At 38.7% G+C, this 15,276-nt stretch overlaps 1 protein-coding gene across 1 annotated transcript in view; it reads left to right on the forward strand.

Annotated features, from left to right (window-relative positions):
* Positions 1-15,276, forward strand: part of DYM (dymeclin) — a gene marked incomplete in the record, with an annotated part of 2,754,049 nt that overhangs the window by 2,552,790 nt on the left and 185,983 nt on the right.

The following is a 15,276-nucleotide window of genomic DNA, read 5'->3' on the forward strand; positions in this document are numbered from 1 at the left end:
ATAGAAGCTGTATTCTTGGCCTTGGACAGTGCTGTTTTAGCCTGTGCACCAATAGTAATGGGTGCCTGGCAATCTACTGGTATTGTGATTGGTCCTATGTGGGGGAGAGGGGTAAAGTTGGCACTGAATCTGTTGGTCAGTATGTTGGCAATATCTGTTGGCTCGCTATAAGAGATACCATTGTGCAATAGCTCAGAGCAAATCTGGGTATTGCCATGGAGATTCTTCACTGAAGTATAGGAGGCCTTGTGGTTGTCTTTACTATCTGCTGCAGTTCTGTTTTTATAGCTAGCTTTAGAGGCTTTGATGGGGGATCTCAACTTTTTCTTGAGGCTGATAAGGGAGTTTTTCCAGTCTTGGGATTTCACCTTATTCCGCATCAGTTTCCTCCTCCTGTTGTAGAGTTTGTTTTTGGCAGGGGACCACCAGATTGGCTTCCTATTTTTGGAGGACAGTATCTTGGCTCTACTGAGTAGAGTATATTGGTTCTATTGAGTATGCCGAGATCCATGCATTTGTGTACGTGTTTGTACAGTGCATTGGTGTATGATTCGGTGGTCATGCAACTATTCTCCTTTTGCATGGGTGCAGTGAAGTTAGCCACTTCTGTTTTTAGGAGCCCAAAGTTAGCTTTGGAGAAGTTTTTCATGGTCGTAAACTTTGCAGGGGTGGGGGGAGTGGAGTGGTGGGAGGAATGTGGATTTCCAAGGTGATTAGTTTGTGGTCGGATCTAACCAGGGAGGAGTTGACTGTTGGTGTAGAGCAACAGTTGCCCATGTTAGTAATGACCAGGTCAAGGATGTTGCTACCTTTAATGGGGGGAGGGGGTAAGAACGAGATGGTCCAGAGCACTGGATTTAATGAATTCCAGGAAACATTGGGCAAGTGTATTGGTATACGAGTACTTTTCCCAGTTAATGGATTGGTAGTTGAAATCACCCAGTATGAGAGTGTTAGGTTGGACTCTAATATTCTCCAGGGTGCTTAGAAACATGGAGTGTGAGTCTTGGGACATGGTTGGAGACCTATAGCAGGCTACGACCTGAATCACTGTCTTACCATATGTTAGCTGCACCTAAAGTATCTGTGATGCATTATGTTGGGCTACCAGTCTGGAGGTGTGCGCATCCTTTATGAATATAGAAACACCACCTACTTTGGAGCTTCAGTCCAAGTTCTGGGGCCAAAAGGTGTGGAATGAGTTATAGCTTGGTAGTGCAGGGGTGCTTTCTGCTGCGTTGTACCAGGTCTCTGTTACAGCACAAATGTCAATGCTTTCCATTTTAAGGAGTGCTTCGAGCGAGTGCATTTTGAGATTTAGACTTGTAGCATTGCGCAGCATGACCCTCAGACTGCATTTGTTTGTAGCTGTTATGATGGTAATTCGGTCTTTGGAACACTGCCTAAAAAAGATACTAAGCGGTGGCAAGAGTCTTGACCAGTACCCGGAAGCCCAGGGGGTAACAGATGCAGGACGTCATAGAAAATGATGAAGTCTGCATCACAAAAGATGCGAGAAAACCAGATATAGTGGCCCATGAAAAGAAGACAAAAGTAGCATTGATCATTGAAATCGCTACACCCAGTGACTACGGTGTCTTGTGTACAGGGACAGAAAAAGACGCAAAATATCAGGATTTTCAGTCATAAACGAGAGCAATGGGGAAGTAAGATACCCAGACAGTTCCATTAGTAGTAGGAGCAACAGGTCTTATAAAAAAAGGAATCTACGGTCGTATTTAGATATGTTATGCATATAATTCCATACGGATTGCAAAAAGAGTCATTACTGGGCACATTGCAGGTGCTGCGAAGAGCAATTCTGGCTGACATCAAAGACTGAAACAATGCTAATTTCATGAACTTTAATCATATGCTGACTTAGGAATGGTATTAGAAACTCAAAAGATTTGGAGAAGTTAAAAAAAAGGACGACATCAGCTACTGATGTTAGATACCAAACTTCTTTTGGGTTTTATTTCATTCCACTGCCTTTTCTGTTTGTGCTTAAATAGTGTATTCTGCTACTTTTACTGTTTTTTCTTCTGATTATAAATTTTGTATATGCTTCTGTTTTTTCCTGGAGGTCTGTATGGAGAGATGATGACATCGACAAGAAAAGGAAAGTAACATTGCTGGACCTAAAGCCATCCTCAAATCTTGATGAGCACCTTCACATGGTGGACCCCGTTTTCACAAAGTCCTCACCAAGATTACACTGATATTTAGACTGTATCTTAAATAGCATGTATCATGGAGATAAGTAGGTTAAAAAATAAAAAAAGACTGCTGGGTGTACACGTCCCAGCATAAAAAAGTGCCCAATCCTGGTATGCACACTGGTGCCAGGACTGGAAAAAATGGCAGTGTAGAATCCCCAAGATACAGAAAAATTCCAACAGTGGGGTTAGTCCAGGCTCAGGGGGAAGAAGGAAGTAACAGTCCACAAAAACTGACAGGCCAAAAACAAATACAAAGATGACATAGTAGCCTGTTTGAGGATAAGGAAAGAAATGATGAATTATTGTTATACAAGACGCTCAGAATTTCTAGATAGAAAATATTCAGAAAGATTGGGTGAGAAATTAGAGGAAAAATACTTACTCAAGAAAAAACTGTCACAAGCTTCAAATCCAGATTTACTTTCATTAATACAACAGATCCAAGAAAAACTACATAGCGAATCTTCAGGCTGCCTAGAAAAAGAAGTGACAGAGGACGTGTGAAAACATAAAGAACAAAATCCAGAGATTTTTGAAAAGTATAAAAAAGAATCATGGACATGGAAAGAAAAAGAGATCTGATATGATTCAGTATTTGTGCAAAGGTGAATGCCATATTAATCAGTACAAAAAAATATTTAAAGAGAAATACAGGCAAAGGCACCCAAACATGGCAAATTTCACAGTATAAGTTGAAAAGAGGCTTAGTAATAGAGAAGTTAAAGAAGTAGAAACTGAAGTTATGGATTACCTGTGAAGTAAAGGGTTTAGTGTAGAAAGTCCAACTTGGGTAATGTCACAGCATGATGGAACAGTAACTCCTCAAACCAAGGAGGAACAGGCGGAGCAGGAATCTGATCACTTGCCACATGATGATGCTCTAGACCTTTCAGAAGGAAACCAGTACAAAAGTTCAGTTGGAGTTGCACAGCAAGGGAAGGAGCAAAAAACAGTGGCAACACTTATGCAGACAAAGTTTTGGAGTGATAGACCAATGAGTTCCAATATGAAGAAGCAGCAAATGAAGCAGGATGCAGCCAAAGATGATGTGCGTTAAGAAGTCATTCTGGAACTTTCTGTACAATACCTGCAGGAAACAGAATTTGCCCTCCGTTTAGAAGAAAAAGATCTAAGTGAATAGTTGCTTGATTTAATAGAGATGAATAGACATGTTAAGATTGATGAAAGAAGTAGATTACAGAAATTAAGTAAGACCCAAAAAGTTAGAAGTCTAATAAAACAGATGCAACAGTAATCAAGCCTTTTAACGGAAATTCATGTGATATAAGAGAAGTAAATAGAATATGTTAACATGCAGTCAAATTAATTACCGACAGTCTTACCACAGAAACAGAGCAATAAGGGAAAGGAGGGGAAGAAATAAAATGCCATTATGGAAGTATGGAATACAGGAAACTGTGAAGCAATTAAGAATTTTCACTGTTAGACGAATATAGAAGACGGAGCAGACCAACAAAAAGTACTTAGAAAGAGAGATGTGGTAAAAGTAATGCACAATATGAGAACAAACCAGGGTCTGTCATACACTATTGCAAATAAACTAAAGACAACAGTCCAGGCAGAAAAAATAGAAGATATGCAGATAGATATAAAGGAAAACTACAAAATAAGTAATTTCATTGATGCCCAAAAAATTGTATAGAGAACTGGGGAACAAAGCAAAAGAAATAGAAACAACACAGAAACATATTTTGGAGTAATATTTATGAAAACAATGTAGAACATAACAAAGATGCTTTATGGATAAAAGTAACAGTAAGGAGATCAAATGTACAGCATATGAAATTGGATGAAGTAACAGCCAATGAAACTGAAACAAAATTAAGAAAACCTAGTAAATAGAAAACCCCAGGCACAGATGCAGTACCAATTGCTGGCTAAAAGTATTAACATCTTCATACAGAGATTTAGGCCTGAGTAAGAATTACTTGTATGCAAATCCTAAACAGAGACCAACCTGGTTAAAGACAGGAAAAAATAATTACCCTTAATAGTGTACCTGTAAGCCATCCTAAAAACTATAGATCACTAGAATTAATGCAGACAGAGTTAAAGTTATTCACAGAAAACTCAATCATGGCATCAGAGCAGAAGGGTAACAAAAGAAAGTCTCATGGGACAAAGGATCATTTATTGCTAAGTAAAGCCATTGTGGAGAATTGTAAAAAGGTGAAGAATCTAAGTAAGACATGGATAGATTACAAAAAAGCATTTGAGAACATCCCACATTCATGGCTAAAGGAGTTATTACAAATGTGCAAGATACATCCTGTATTGATCAATTACACTGACCACGAAACAGTGGCAAACCACTTTACAGTTAATCCATGGTGAAAAGTAAATTATAATCCCATGGATAAAAATTCAAACGGGGATATAGGTTCATAGGTTGGTACTAGGCTATCGGCCCTAGGGCCTATACAAGCCTAGCCATAACAATTCCATGGCTACTTCTTCCCACACTATTTACTTCCCTGGACCCCTGTCTAGCAGGGAGACTGACATGATCCCTGGGGTGAGTTTCCTTTCTCCCATCCAGTGATCAAGGTTCCTTTTGAAGAGGGCCAAAGAGGTGCTCTGCTTGACATGTATGGGCAGTCTATTCCAGAGTCTGGGGAGTCTCTGGGTCAGGAACCTATCCCTCCAGCATGTTTTGTTTATTGTGATGACAGGGTTTAGATCCCTGGAGCGTGCGACTGTGAGGGATTGGGATTTCTTTAAGTGTAGCATGTCCATCAGCTCTGGGTTTGACATGGCCTTGTATGTTAAGCAGAGATCGCCTCAGAGTAGACGATATATGACAGAGTATAGCTGGTGTTTTTTAAGGTGGTCAGCATAAGGCATCTGCTTTAGACCTGTGATTCTTTTAGTGAGGTATTTCTGTGGCCTTTCCAGTTGTTGCAGATGTCTTGAGAGGTACATACCAAATGGGGCATTGTATTCTATAATGGGAATTGGAATATATTCCAACATGATTCTCTGTCACTACTGCTGATTTGTCTTGCCCTTAACCCATTAAGCTGTTTACTTAACAGATGAGATGTTAGTTACAATATGACCTTCAAAAAAACAAACTTGCTTAAAAATGTGTCATCTTTTTGTGGATGACTTCAAACTGCATACTTCATCAGATGAGGAGATGAAAGCACAACTGCAAGTGATTAAAACTTTCTAAGATGATATATGTTCATAGATTAGTACAAGGCTAACTGTCCTTGCGAGCCATTTTAAGCCTAGCCAATTATCCCTTGTGAGACTCAAACCCTGCACCTTGTGTTTGTAAGGCAAACACCTTAACCATTAGGCCACCCTCCCAATAATAATGAAATTTTGTCTTGATAACTGTGCAAAAGCAATATTTAAAGCAGGAAAGTTGCACTACCAAGAAAATATCAGTTTGTGACATGAATGTAATGTGAAGGGGCTTAAACAGGAAGGAATGTGTAAATATTTAGGAATTGATGAAGCATTAGCAATAGAACATGAACAAATGCGAATAAAACTACATAAGTAATTCTTCAAAAGACTAAAACTAATATTGAAACAGCTTTGATATCTAGGAATAAAGTCCAAGATGTAAATCAGTTTGCTCTTCTTGTTATAACTTGCAGTTTTAGTGTGATTAACTAACTCCAAAAGGTATTGGATTAGTTGGACAGCAAAACCAGAGAAATGCTTCATGCTTATCAAATGATGTATAAAAATCAGTATGTACCGTGATTATATATTCCATGCTCTGAAGGAGGTTTGTGCCTCCTTGAAATTGATTACATGTATAGATCTGCAGTCATGGGTCTGCCTACAACCTCATCATATCCAAACATAGTGAATGTTTTAAAACATGAGAGAAAGTCTAAGATGACCTCTGCTTAGTTTAGCTGATGCATTCAGGTGGCAAGAGGCCATGGAAATTAAATCAGAAGTAGACAAAAAACGGACAGTAACTAAATGTTCCAAAATCAAAAGAAAGAATGTAAAGAGAAGGATCAGATGAGAAGAAAAGACGTGGAAAAGCCATAAATATAGTGGTAAGTGTAGAGATTTCCTGGAACAATCTCATGTTGATCTGGATTTGATATAGGAATGGTTAAGGAGAGGTGAGTTGAAACTAAGAGACAAAAGGGTAATAATGGCAGTCCAGAATAGTGGATTACATAGACTTTGGTTTACAAAGTCCAATGAGCATGTGGGAGAAACGGACAAATGTAGGTTCTGTAAAAAAAAAAAAAAAAATGGAAACAGTCCCACACCTTGTTGCTGGGCGTGATATACTCATGGCAGATGACCTGTACAGTGAAAGGCACAACAGTGTGGGAATATTGTTGTATTGGGTTTGTGTAAACACTAATATACATATCTGAGCTATATACATAGCTTAGCTCAAAATACAGAAACCTTCCTAAAATGGGGCCAGGCCAGGCCCAGGGGGAGGATGGCCCCCCTGTTGTAGAAGCAAGCAGCTGGGGTCCAAATGGACAGATAAGTCAGCAACAAAGGAGAGTAGTATTGCTGAAACTGACTTCATTCTCAAGTCTTGGTGAGTACCTTTACAAGGTGGACCCTGTTTTTTTAATAAAATCTCACCAAGACAACACTGATATATAGACTGTATTTATATAGCAAATATAGAAATAGGTCAAAAATTAAAAAAGATAGCTGGGTGCACAACACCCAGGATAAAAAAAATGCCTAATCCTGGTCGGCACACTGGTGCCAGGACTGGAAAAAAATTACAGCGTAGAATCCTCAAAAATATGGAAACATTCCTACAATGGGGCCAGGCCAGGCCCAGGGGGAGGATGGCCCACCTGTTGTAAAAGCAAGCAGCAGTCCACAAAAACTGCTAGTACAAAGAAGAGTGATAAAGACAATAGAGTGGACTAATGAGGATAAGAAAGAAATTATGTATTGTTACTATTTTGCAAAAAACAGACACAAGATGTTCAAAATGAAAAAAGAGTGAAATTAGAGGAAAGAAAAGTACTTCCACAAGAAAAACTGTCAGAAGTTCAAATAAAAATTTGTGTTCATTAATACAACGGATTTGCGAAAACAGTATACAGACAACGAAACTTTGATCTGTTTGGAAAAAGAAGCATCTGAGGAAGTGCAAAAATATAAACAACAAAACCTAGAGATTTTTGAAAAGTATAAAAAAGAAATATGGACTTGGGAAAGAAAGAGAGATTTGGTAAGGTGCAATGTTTATGCAAAGGTGAAAGCCAAGTCAGTTAATGCAAAGAAGGCAGCCCCAAAGATATTCAAAGAGAAATACAGGCAAATGCATCCAGGTATGGAAAATTTCACAATTAAAAAATATCACCAAGAGGGAATGTAGAAAAGATTAGTAAAGTAGAAGTTAAAAAATAGAAGTTGAAGTTATGGAGTGTCTAGGAAGTGAGGGATTTGGTGTAGAAGTTCTAATACAGTTTATATCACACCATGATGGAATGAGTCCCCAGAATAAGGAGAAACAGGAAGATCAGGAGACATCTGAAGAAGAAATATGGACATGGGAAAGAAAAAGAGATTTGATATGGTGTAATATCTATGGAAAGGAGAAAGCAAAACTAATCAGTATAAAAAGAACAGCACCAAAGATATTTGAAGAGAAATACAGGCAGAGGAATCCGGACATGGAAAACTTTACAATACAAAAAAATAAGACAAAGAGGGAAAAGTAGAAAAGGAGATCAGTAGAGGAGAAGTTAAAGAAATAGAAATAAAGGTTATGGAGTACCTACGAAGTGAAGGATTCAGTGCTGAAAATCTAATTCAGAAAGCACCACAATGGAATAGAGCAATGGCCATCCAAATTAAGGGGAAACCAGTGGAATGGGAAGCAGTTGGTCAGGTGCCATATGAAGATATTTTGGAGCCTTCCACAGGACACCAGTATAAATGTTCACTTGAAACTGGACAGCAAGGGAAGGAACAGGAAACTTTGGAAACTCGTAATGCAGTCAGTGTTGAGAAGTTATAGGCCAGTGAGTTCCCATATGACAGAGCAACGGATGGCACATGATGAAATTGAAGAGAATGTGCCACAGGAAGATGCTATAGGAGTTTTCTATAGAATGCCTGCAGGAAATGGAAAACAAAAAATGTGTCCTCGGTTTAGAAGAAAAGGAGCCTAAGAGAAGAGTTGCTTAATTTAATAGTGATAGAGATGTTAATATCAATGAAAGAAATAAACTGCAGAAGGTCGATAAAACAAATGAATGCTGTAATCAGGACTGTCCATAGAGATCCATGTGATATAACAGAAGTAAACAGAACATATTACTGTGCAGCTAAATTAATAATTGATAAAGTTCTGCCACAAGAACACAGGGTAATGAAGGAAAGGAAGGGGAGAAATCGAATACCATCATGGAAGTATCAAAATAGAGAAAACTATAAAGCAATTAAGACAAGAATTGTCACTGTTAGAATAGTATAGTAGAGGGAACAGATCAACAAAAATACTTAGAAAGATAGACGTGATAAAAGCAATGCGCAGTATTAGAACAGATCAGGCTCTATCATGCACCATCACAAATAAACTAAAAATCTCAGCACAGGCATTAAAACGTAGAAGATACATGGATAAATATAAAGGAAAAGTACAAAATAAGCAATTTATTGATGACCCAAAAAAGTTTTATAGAGAATTGGGAAACAGGGTAAAAGCAATTGAAAGACCATATACATTTTGGAGAAGTATTTATGAAGATCCTGTGGAACATAACAACGATGCTAAATGGATAGAAGTAAAAAGAATGAATAAGAAGTTTAAATGTACAGGATATGAAATGGGATGAAGTAACAGCCAGAGAGATTGAAACAAAGTTAAGAAAAATATCTAATTGAAAAACCCCAGGCCCGCATGCAGTACCTAACTTCTGGTATTAACATCTTTGCACGAAGATTATCCACGAGTAAGTACTATTTATATGTGCACCCTGAACAGACACCAACCTGGCTAACAACAAGAAAAACAATTCTCCTTCTTAAGAGTGAACCTGCAAGCTACCCTAAAAATTATAGACCAATAAGTTGCCTTCTGATGATGTATAAACTATACGCTGGAATTGACGCCAACGGAGTTTATAGTGATTTAGAAGAAAACTCAATTATGGCAATAGAATAGAAGGGCAATAAAAGAAAGTGATATGGAACAAAGGATCATTTGATGTTAAATAAAGTCATAGTGGAGAACTGTAAAAAGGGGAAGAATCTAAGCATGGCATGGATTGACTACAAAAAAAGCATTTGATAGTCACCTACATTCATGTATAAGAGTGCTTAAAAATGTATACGATACACCCTGCACTGATTGACTATATTATGGTGACTATGAAACAGTGTCAGACCACTTTGCAATTAAGCCATGATAAAGGACAAATTATTATTCTGGGGATAAAAATTCAAAGGGTGATATTCCAGGGTGACTATGTCATTGCTTCTATTCTTTCTTACCCTTAATCCCCTAAGATGTCTACTTAACAGCTTAGGCCATGGCTGTAGTTTGGCTCCTAGAAAACAAAGTGTAAAGACTTTTCATCTTCTCTTTGTCAATGATTTAAAACTGTATAGCTCATCAGATGAGGAATTGAAAGCACAACTGCAAGTTGTGAAAACTTTTTCAGATGATCTAAGAATGTCATTTGGTCTTGATAAATGTGCAAAAACAACCTTGCAGCACCAAGAAAACATCAGTTTGGGGCAATAATGTGATATAAAAGAACTTGAGCAAGTGGGAGTGTATAAATATTTGGAAATTGATGAAGGATCAGCAATAAAACATGAATAAATGTGAATAAAACTTAGTAAAGAATATTTTAGAAGACTTAAATTGTGAAAACAGTGTTGACATCTAAGAACAAAATTCAAACTATAAACCAATTTGCTCTTCCCATTCTAACTTACAGTTTTGGAGTGATTGACTGGCCCTAAAATGTGTTTGATAGATTAGACAGGAAAACAAGAGGGATGCTTCACACTCAACCATATGATTTATAAAAATCAGTGAATAACAAGATTATATATTCCCCATTCCGATGGAGGTACGGGCCTCCTTGAAATTGATTACATGTATAGATCGGTAATAGTGGGACTCCACACATATCTGCTGACCTCACAAGACCCAAACATAGTGAAAGTTTTGAAACATGAGGAAAGAAAATCTAAGATGACTTCCCTGCTTAGTCTAGCAGAAGCATATCAATGTCAAAGCAGGAATGCAAATCAAACCAGAAGTAGATAAAAATCAGGCAGCAACTGTATATGCTAAAAAAAAAAGAATATAAGGTGAAGGATCAGATGAAAAGGCAAGAAATGTGGTAAATGCATGAATATAGTTGCAAGTATAGAAAACTTCTGGTAGAACCTCATGTTGATCTAGATTGAATGCACGAATGGTTAAGGAGAGGCAAGTTCAAACCAAGAGATGAAAGGTTAATATTAGGAGTCCAAGATAGTGGGCTATGTACACGTTGGTTTACAAAGTCGATTGAACATGAGGGAGAAACAGACAGATGTAGAGGGTGGTCTAATGGTTAAGGTGTTTGCCTTGCAAGCACAAGGTACAGGGTTTGAGTCTCACAAGGAATAATTGGCTAGGCTTAAAATGGCTCGCAAGGGCAGTTAGCATAGTACTAATATATGAACATATGAACTTGTAAAACAGAATTGGAAACAGTAACACACCTCGTTGCTGACTGTGGCATACTAATGGCAGAAGGACTGTATACTGAAAGGCATAATAATGTGGCAAGACTTTTGCACTGGGGATTGTGCAAACATTATGGTACTGAAGTGACTGAAAAACACTGGAAACATGAGCCACAAAGCATCATAGAAACTAATTAAGTCTACATCACATGGCTCACCCATTAACAACAGTTCAAAAGGTAGATGTGAGAAGACTGGCTATAGTGGTTCATGAAAAGAAGACAAAAGTAGCATTGATAATTGAAATCTCCAAACCCAGTGAATAAAGTATCTTGCATACAGAGAGGCAGAAACAAGAGCAGTGTGGAAGAAAGATACCCAGACAGTTCCAATAGTAGTAGGAGGAGCAATAGGTCTTATAAAAAAGAATCTACAATCGTATTTATTATGTTACCAGTAGATGTAACTCCGTATGAATTGTCGAAGGAGTCATTACTGGGCACAATGCGGGTGCTCTGAATAGCACTTTTGGCTGACATTGAATATTGAAACAATACTAATTTCATGAAATTTAATCGTACTTTGAATTAGGAACGGTGTCCATTCCCGTCATGGTATTAGAAACCCAAAAGATATGGAGAAATTAAAAAACTGAGAAGTATTGGAAACATGAACCGGAAAGCATTATAGAAAAATTATGAACTTTACATCCCATGGAATAATCCAGTACCAAAAGTTCAAAAATAAATGCAAGAAAACCAGATTTAATAGCCCACTGAAAAAGACAAAAGTAGCATTGAAATTGCTACATCTAGCGATTACAGTGTCTCACATACAGAAAGACACAAATTCTTAAAATGCCAGGATTTGCAAGCAGAAACGAGAGCAATGTGGAAGCTGTACAGTTCCAATAGTGGTAGGAGCAATGGGCCTAATAAAAAAAATAATCCACAGTCATATTTAGACATGCTTACCTGTACATGTAACTCCACATGAATTGCAGAAGGAGTCAGTCCTGGGCAAATTGTGAGTGCTTTGAAGAGCACTTTTGGCCATCATCAAAGAATACTAATTTCACAAATTTTAATCATACTTTGACTTAAGAATGGGGTCCATTGTCATGGTATAATGAAGCCCACAAGATTTACAGAATTTAAACTGGATGATATCAGCTTCAGATCTTTGATAAGAAACTTTTTTGGAGTTTTAGTTCCTCCTCCGGCCTTTTCTGTCAGTGATTGAATAGTATATTCTGCTGCTTTGCCTGTTTTTTTCTGATAAGAAATTTTGTATGTGCTTCTGTTTTTACTTTGACTATAAGCTTCATTTAGAAGTTTTATCAGGAAAACTTGCTGATATTTCATTTTTTCTTTGAGGTTATGATTATTTGGTGTGACTGAGTATGATTACAGCGTGCCTTCTGTCACCTCCAGGTTCCCTAGGGTGGTCATAGTATCAGATCTGTGTGTGACATGAGGGTCAGACACATTCTCTGGGGTTGTATGATTGGCTGTTTCAGGTATAGAAGAACCAAACCACTTACATGCAGGGGAAAGTCAGCAGTATGTAATCTGTTGCCAGTATTGATACTACCCCCCACCCACAACCACCACCATGGGTTCTTCCACTAGTGTAGTCCATGCTAACAAGAGACAGAAAACCCACATGGTGGAGCAGTAGTCTCTGACTCATTTTCTAGTTGAGATGGTGACTGTGGATAGATCTGTGGCTCAGGAAGTTGGTTATGGTAATTCCGGCACATCCAACCCTGGCTAGTCTGCTAAGAATCTTTTTTTTTGAAGGGGATCGTGTGACTGAGGACTCTTACCTGTCTGTGTCATTTCATTTGGTTTCTTCTGATAACAGACAGATGCACGGACCCAAACAGAAGTTGTCATTTTCTTCCTTTGATCCCAGCATTGGGAGGTGTGTTATAGAAAGCTTGTAATTCTCCTCTGTTCTTTGAGAAATTGCCTAATAAAGAGTTTAAGAATTTTTATGATATGCTTGACCTTTGGGCCTTTTGTCTGTGAATCCTGCTTCAATGTCCCCAGGGATGTATGCTAATAAGACAATGTCTTCTTTTTAACCAGTCCCTCAAGATTACCTAGGCAAGTCACTAGGAATTCAGGGAAAGAAGCAGGCACACTCCAACACAACGTCTTTTAATGTGTTTAACTATCAGTGCTTTTTTTCTGTGGAAGTTTGTGTTGAGATGCATCATTGCCTGCTGAGCAAAAGTTCTGTGTTAAAAGATATTGTTTCCAGTGTTTCTCAGATTTCAAAACGTGCTCTAAAATGTGCCTTGGAGGGGGCTGTTAATGTTTTTAGAAATGCAGCATTGTGTCATTGGTGATTAGGAGGTATGCTGGGTTGCACTCAGAATTTTTCTGATGAGTTAAAAAATGAGCTTATGAATGCTTGAATCTCATTGTGTTTGTTACATCAGCTGTCAGAGTCTTAAACAATGGAATGATGAAGGTAAATGGATGCAAGGAGTATCAAAAATGTTTCTTATTCCTTCTTTAAGCAAGATGAATTTTGGTACCCTAACTAGCAGAATTTGTAAACAAACTAAATCAAGGCAGTAAAAGGAAGTGGTAGGATGACAACTCTGCCAAGCCTAATAAAAACAATTCCTTTCCTAGAAAGGATAATGGCACAGCACCCATCTTAAACAAGTTCCCATTGGGTCCCTCATCTCTCAAGTTAGCTCTCAGTAAGGCAGCTTGGCCTTCAGTGGTTTCTGACAAATGGTTGCAAACATTGTTGGCAGGGGTATTCATATGGAATTGAAAATGCTTTCTGCCCTCTCTTGGGGGGTTCCCCCCTCATCTACCAGTCACTTTTTCGAAAAGAATGAGAGATTTCCTCTCCTATTTTCTATGTTCTCCAATAAGAGCAGTCATAAAGACTGGTGTGGGACCTTTCATTTTTCAATACGTTTGTCAAGATCCCCAGGTTCAAGATGCTCATCCTGCAGACAGTGCTTCCTATCTTTCCTGATCTTTGCTTCCTGGTGACCCTGGTCTTGAAAGAAGTACCTCACAAAGAGGATCCAAGACCTTAAACACATATCCTACATGGACAGACTCAAAAAACTCCAGCTATTCTCTGTCTCATATCATCTACTAAGAGGCGATCTCTGCTTGACTTAAAAGCCATGTCTGACCCAGCTCTGTTAGAAATGCTACATATAAAGAAGTCCCAATCCCTCTGCGCCACATGCTCCAGAGACCTCAACCTTATTACCACAATCAACAGAATATGCTGGAGGGACAGGTTCATAACCCAGAGACTGCCCATGCTCTGGAATAGACTTCCCATACATGTCAAGCAGAGCACTTCACTGACCCCCTTCAAAAGAAACCTTGCTGAGTGGATGGCAAATACAAAGTTCACCCCTTGGTTCATTCCAGTGGCTCTACTTGATAAAGGCACTGGGAACTAACGTTGGGTGGCACGATGCCAGGGCACTTCTATAGGCTAGGCTTGTAAAGGCTACAGGGGCATTAGTCTAGTACACACCTATGAAAAAAATGCCTTGCTTTGATAGTGGCCCACAGATGGACTATGGGCAATTACTTTTTTCTGTACTTGGACAATTTGTTAATCTGTGCATTATCTCCATCCAGATGTGTGGAATCACTAGAGAAGTTCTCGTCTTGACCCCCCCATCTAGGGTTCAAGTTAAACCTCATTAAGTCGTGTTTGACACCCTTATAAAGACTCTTCTTTTTGGCCATGCTTAATTGACTTCAGCAAAAGTCTGTTTTTTCTACCTGAAGACAAGGTCCAGTCTTATTAGATGGTGTTTCAGAATTCTCACCACAGAATGTCACCTCAGTTAGAGAATTCCTAGAAATGTTTGGACTGATGGCATCTGTGGTTCTCATTTTATCACTGGCCTGTCTTTACGTGAGAAAAAATTTCAGTGGTATGTCCGAAATAGTTTGATGCAGCACCTTATTTCCCTGGAATTCCAGTTGCTGGCACTGCCCCTCCTTGGGCAAGATTTAGTAGTGTACAGATCAGTTGAATATCAATCTAGGGCTTCCTTTTCTCCCTTCAGATGCCAGTGTAATATGTCCAGACAGATTCATCCATCTTCGCCTGGGGAACTGTGCCAATGGAGATGCAAGTGGTAGCCAGTTTGGGGCCCAAGGATGCATGGAAGCTCATCAGTATTTAGGAGATGTTGGCAGTATTTCACTCCCTGGAAGTCCCTCATGACCTTTGTACTCCATGTCCTCCTCTTCTGATTATGGACATAACCACAGTGAGGTGGTACCTCAGCAAACCAGGGGTAAGCGGTTTTATCCCATGTGTTGATTTGCAATGATAGCCGTGGAGCAAGGTTTCTCATTATTCTCTGTCT

This window comes from Protopterus annectens, chromosome 1.part1, assembly GCF_019279795.1.
Source record: "Protopterus annectens isolate FY-2018-M chromosome 1.part1, PAN1.0, whole genome shotgun sequence".
Classification (NCBI taxonomy): domain Eukaryota; kingdom Metazoa; phylum Chordata; order Ceratodontiformes; family Protopteridae; genus Protopterus; species Protopterus annectens.